Source organism: Antechinus flavipes, chromosome 3 (genome assembly GCF_016432865.1).
Source record: "Antechinus flavipes isolate AdamAnt ecotype Samford, QLD, Australia chromosome 3, AdamAnt_v2, whole genome shotgun sequence".
NCBI classification, from domain to species: domain Eukaryota; kingdom Metazoa; phylum Chordata; class Mammalia; order Dasyuromorphia; family Dasyuridae; genus Antechinus; species Antechinus flavipes.
This window is the reverse complement of record NC_067400.1, coordinates 437,334,078-437,340,486: the sequence shown is the minus strand read 5'-3', so window position 1 is coordinate 437,340,486 and position 6,409 is coordinate 437,334,078. Positions and strand designations below refer to the sequence as shown.

Sequence of the window (6,409 nt, the reverse complement as noted above, 5' to 3'; positions counted from 1 at the left end):
CTGTATTCCATCACTAAATATACAACATACTTCCCTTTGTGAAAGTTCTGACCCAGTTGATTTACTAAAGTAAACAAGTCCCCAGGCAAGGCAAAAATTAATCCAAAAGTACTCCAGAAGCCCAAGTGGGACAAGGTTCAGAAGGAAAACTCTAAAATATTGGATAACAGTGGATACCATTTTGAGGAGAAGAAAAGATAAAATTTAAACAAGTTCTTAAACATGTGGAGAAACTAGCTATAAATTATGAGCCTTCTAGTACCTTCGAATCTACTGCTTATTCTTTCAAACATAATTGTGCTGTGTATATAATCCCACTTGATTTCCAAGTATAATTACTTATCTCTGTCAAATCATGATTTATTTTCAGCAAAATAATTTTAATGCTTATTTCAAATTACTAATAGGTTTCCAAAATAATATTTAGAATATCTGACTCAAACTCTCTGAAGTGAGTACTAAAATTATGCTTTAAATTGGAAAACCTGAAAATCTGAAGAAAAAAAATATTAGAAAATATTAGCAAAGAAGTATGCGGAAGCTTCTATTGCTCCTGAGATATTTTAAAACCATAAATGGAGCAAAAAGTACTAGAAATCACTCAATTTATAGACTATCCAAAAACATTCATTTAACTATCGATGCTCTAAATGTGGGGGCAGCTAAGTAGTGAGTAGATAGGAAGATTCTTCTTACTGAGTTCAAATATAACCCTCAGATACTTACTGTGTGACCTTGGGCAAATCATTTAATTCTCTTTGCTTCAATTCTTCATCTGTAAAATAAGCTAGAGAAGGAAATGTCAAACTACTCTACTATCTTTGCCAAGAGAATCCCAAATGGGGTCCTGAAGAGTCAAATATGACTCTAAACAACAACTCTAAATATGAGTAACCTATTCAATAATCAGTGAATATATACAAATATACATGCATACACACACACACACACATATATAATATGTCAGGAATTCTTAATCTTTTTGTATGTATCATAAACTCTTTTGACAGTCTGTTGAAGTCTATGGATACTTTTTCAAAATAATGTTCGTTACCTATATTCACAATTTAGGGAACTATTAAATTTCAATTATAGTTTAGTGGAAATGAAAATCTTTTATTTCAATTTAAGTTCATGTAACCTTGAGAATTTGTGGACCCTAGGCTAAGAAACCGTGTAAAGGACCTGAACCAAAATCACATTAATATTTACGTTGTTACTATATATGAAAAGAGAAGCACTAAAGAAATTGTATATGAGGGAAAGGATGGTTCACAGGTTCTCCTTAGAGAAGCATGTAAAAGAATTGGCAGAATTGGTATAATTGTAATTCCAAAGGAAATAAATTTTATCATTTTATGGGATATCCATTAATGATAATAACTAGCATTTACATAGTGCTTTAAACATGTAAAATGCTATCTAGAGGTTTGATTTTCATTTTATCTTCACAATTGCCCTGAAAGATAAGTGCTACTATTGTCCTTACAGCTGAGGAAACTGAGTAAGACAAAGATTAACTGACTTGCATAGAGTCACACAGAAAATAAGTGTCTAATGTTGGATTTAAACTATCTCTCATCCAGTGCTCTAGCCACTTCACCATCTGTCTCAATGCCATCTCCCATTGCAGAGCTCACTAATCCCACCATGAAGATAATTGCATCTTATACAACAACATCTATAACAAAGGATGAGAAAGTAGAAAAGTTGTAAAAGGAAAAATATTTCATCATCAATACTTAATCAGCATCAATTAATCAAAAAGCATTTATTAGGTACTTAATATTTATATTAATAATATTAAGTAATAAGAATGCTAATATTAAGTATACTACATAATATTACTGCTGAGATTGCAAAAATAATATATACATACAAACATATAATGTGTGTGTGTGTGTGTGTGTGTGTGTGTGTGTGTGTAGTTCTAGAACTCAGGGACCTTAATTTTTTTTTTAATAATTATAACTTTTTCTTGACAGAATCCATGACAGGGTAATTTTTTTACAACATTATCCCTTGCACTCACTTCTGTTTCGACTTTTCTCCTCCCTCCCTCCCTCCCCTCCCCCAGATAGCAAGCAGTCCTATGCATGTTAAATATCCTAGATACAATATATGTGTGCAGAACTGAACAGTTCTCTTGTTGCACAGGAAGAATTGGATTCAGAAGGTAAAAATAACCCAAGAAGAAAAACAAAAAATGCAAACAGTTTACATTCATTTTCAGGGACCTTAAATTAAGCAGGAATAACATGTAAAAATTTAAGTGTATGCAGAATATACACAAGATACATACAGAAGATAGAGGGCCATTATAGATGCTGGAGGAGTTGGGAGAAATACACAAGTAAGGGAGAGGAGGCACTAGTGAATTCACAGAGTTTAAAACTGGAAGAGACCTCCAAGATCATCAAGTATAATCCCTTCATTTGTCAAATGAGAAAACTGAGGCCCAAAAGAAGCAGTTTGCCTATTCATTAATGATGATATTAAGTTGGGTACATGCACAAATGAAGAACCTGTAAAAGTTTTATTGAATCTAAATTAGTAAGAGGACATACAAATAAGATAATGGTACAGCAAACAAATGATAAAATGCTCTCCATGTTGGATTATTTGGCTCTGGGTATTTAGATGACATAGTAACTGACCTTAAAGAGAAACTCAATTCTGACTGTGGTCCTATGCTTGAAAACACCTTGATGTATATTATCTGAAAACCAGGTATCATACATTCTGACTACATTGAAAGAGCCTCATGAAAAGGATCTCATGGGCAAAATTAATGAATATGGGGCAAAGTACTATTTGTTTACTGTCCTCTCGTTACAGGGGCATGCTATAAGACTGCAACCACCATAAAAATGTAAGTTCTCTCAATCTCCTCTCTTGCCTTTTTTACTTGCTACAGATGTAGTAATATCCTCAACAGGAGTTTCAATCTTAATAATCATGCTTTCTTTGATTCCAGTCAGGCAAATAATTTCTTCATGACTTCTTTGATATTTTTGGCCATTTTTCATCATGGTGCCTGAAAAATCCAGGTTATATGACAGAAATTTATCTCATCTATCTTCATGCCAGTGTTTATGTTGTCTTTCATCACCTTTTTAGAATGTAACCTTGTGACTCTGTCTCCTTTCTACTTTCACTACAGAATGAAGGAAAACTAGGAGACCTTTGATAAAGTAGTAAAGCCAATGAGGGAACATGTTCAAATTCATCTAGAATTAGTGACTGGATCCAAAGGCCATAAACTGGATCTACACAGATGGAAGAGATTAGAAACTCATGATGTTGAAATAAAATGTGCCAAAAATTCTCTGGACTCTACTGAAGCTTCATACAAATATGGCTATTCTGTGTCTCAGTGGATCTCAACACGTTTTCATTGTCATCCAACTCTTGCCATTGCCAGCTCTTATGTTGATACACAGAATAGTTATGGAAAGCACTACTTTTACCCTTTATTCAACTCCACAGCTGGCATTGTTAAACATGCCAGTGCAACTAGATCAGGTATTGAGTTCCTCATTGACACAGGTATCAACTGAACCATCACAAACTGGCATTGCTCTGCAATCTGTGGTATGATCACTCCTCCAGCTTTACCTGGAAACGTCCCACTGAGATGTCACATCCTTATAGAAGGGTCTATGGTACATCTGAAGGGAAAAGAATTCTTTTGGGAACACCAGTACCCTCCCCCACTCCCTCAGACTATACTCCAACAAGGAGGACAGATTAGATTCTGTGAGATCATGTCTACACAGACATGTGTAATCCTAATAAGAGGATTAGAAGAAAGATTTGACAATAAATAAAAATATTGTTCACTGCAATAAACCACTTTAAGTGATCTTCTAGGGTTTTTAGGTGGTATAACACCTGAAGAAGATATTGCAGAAGACAAAGAAGAAGCTACACATCAAGAAGTTTTCTGAAGTTACTACAGCAGATACCAAGCCTGTGGTACCTTGAAGATATTTTGACTCTCCTTACCATGTTCTCAAGAGAAAGTCCCATCCAACATCTTCTAACACTCAAATATTAACACTGAACCTCTAACTTCCTCCCTGGACTAGTTTGAGCCTGACACACAAAAGTAAACCTTTACTCCCATAGATTGACCTTGTAAATGCGCCAATAAAAGCCCTGCTGTTAACGGGGAAAATTAGACTTCACTGGAGATGAATATCCTTATACTTAGCTCTTGTAAAATTCCATCTAGGAGAAAAGTAGACTTTGCAGGTGGAAAACCTTCCCCATATAATCATCTTTTTGAGAAGGCATTGCCAAAGACTTCTTACCATTTTGTCAGCAAGAAGACTGAAGAACTGTTAAAGAAAGTGAAAGTAAATATGGAGGAAGATTATATATTCTTTAGTTCCCCAGTGGAGGTACTGAATAAATTGATACCACAGAAGGCAAATGAACATATCAAGTAGTTGATTGAATTGTATTTTCTCATTAGGTCTGTCAATTGGACCCACACTGAAGGCTTTCCACCTTCACATGAGATTCACACCTTTTGGAACCAATTGCCGTTGCTATACAACCAGTGACTCTCTAAGCATTTTGGTAATAAGGTCTCTAGAACAGATGTTACTATCAAAGGAATTCAAAGCAATATCACCAAGGAAGCACAAAACTACTGTGAACAATCATTTGAAATTATAATTGTAGGATATCCATATGTGGAAAGTAAGGCTTCAGAAAGAACAGACCAGATACAATCAGCTTCAAGAGAAACATGACACTGTGGTGACCCAGCTACACAGCCAGATCAGACAGCTGCAACACGATCAGGAGGAATTTTACAACCAGAGCCAGGAATTACAGACAAAGCTGGAAGACCACCAGAATATGATTGCAGATCTGAGGTCAGAAATAAAGAAGGCCAATAATGAGGTGTATAACTCTGTGTCTCTCCCAGAGAGTTATTTCTCAGCCAAGTTTCTCAAAACCTTTCAAACAGTGAATCAGTCCAGCAGCAGACAGAGTTCTTGAACAAACAGCTGTTGATCCTTGGGGAGGTCAATAAACTGTATTTGGAGTCATTGCAGAACAAACAAGCAGACACTACACAGGAAGTGGAAAAGATGAAGGCTTCTTGTAAGAAAGAACAAAGAAAAATGGAAGCCATCTCCTCCAGCAGAACTAGCAGCTCAACACCACCCAGAATCAAATTGTGGAACTAGAATCTTATCTGGCAAAGAAGACCATGCTCTATTGGAACAGAAAAAAATAACTGAAGGATGTTAAATTTGGTCTAGAGGACAACTACAGGACAGTAGAGAAACAATATAAAGCTCAGAAAAAGACTACCTAGGTAATTAAATTAGAAATATTAGATTTATATGGTAGTCTGAAAAAAAAACCTTAAAGAAAAGACTAAAGCAGTTGAGGCAACTGAGGAAAAGCTTGATTGTTGCAAAAAAGATTGTCCTGATTCGCTGATAGAGAAGAAGAGAGACTGCTGGCTGCAATGATGAGACCAAGACCCCCAAGTCTGGTAACAACTGGGGCAGCAGTGGCAACAGAGGGGGTGAAGGAAAAAAATAACAGCAGCAGTGAGTTTTTTATCCATGAGAAACCCTCAAGCCAGAGAGTAAGGACATTCAGTAAATGGTAGGAAATAACAATTTTAGAATCTTCCACCAACATCTTTATAACTGTTGGTTCATTTCACAATTCCAAGAGCTTCCTGGCTATGTAGTCTCAAATTATTTTGTAATTAGAGTGAGATCCAGGGTGATGAAGACAATTTGATTAATAGCAGTTTTTCTAAAATGATACTCAATTGTACAAAAATCTAAGAAGGGAAATGAAGAAAATCCCTCCCCTACTGAGGGGACAAACCTCACATATTTCTCAAAAACCATTCTCAGCATTAACAATACTTTTTTACCAAAAAAAAAAAAATCATGTACTGGTTCATAAAGAATTAAATAAATGTAAAAAAGACAAAAAAAATGTTAAAAATTCATCATCACTATTGTAAAATTTATAGACCACAATACAAAAAATTAACAAAGGTAAATGAAATGTCAGTGATGACATCCCAAACAAATGAATGAATCATGAAAAAATCAGAAGTAAACAATTTTATTAAAGAGATTGATAATAATGAGGTAATCTATCAAAACTTTTTTTCAAGACAAAACCTAAATCCATGAATACTTATATTAACAAAATTTTAAAAGAGGATCAATAAATTAAACATGCAATTTTAAAATCTAGAAAATAAACAAATAAAAATAAGTGTAAAAGATTTTTTTATCATAGGAAGAAATTTAAAAATAAAAAAACCTGTAGAATTAATAAAACTAAGAACTTATTTTAAGTGGCCAACAGAATCATCAAACATTTAATTAACCTGATTAAGAAAAATAAATCAAAT

The 6,409-nt window shown here is 34.4% G+C and overlaps 1 pseudogene; it reads left to right on the top strand.

Moving 5' to 3' along the window:
- The first annotated feature begins 2,577 nt into the window (after positions 1-2,577).
- LOC127558015 (hamartin-like) lies at positions 2,578-5,725 on the top strand (annotated as a pseudogene).
- Positions 5,726-6,409: the final 684 nt, after the last annotated feature.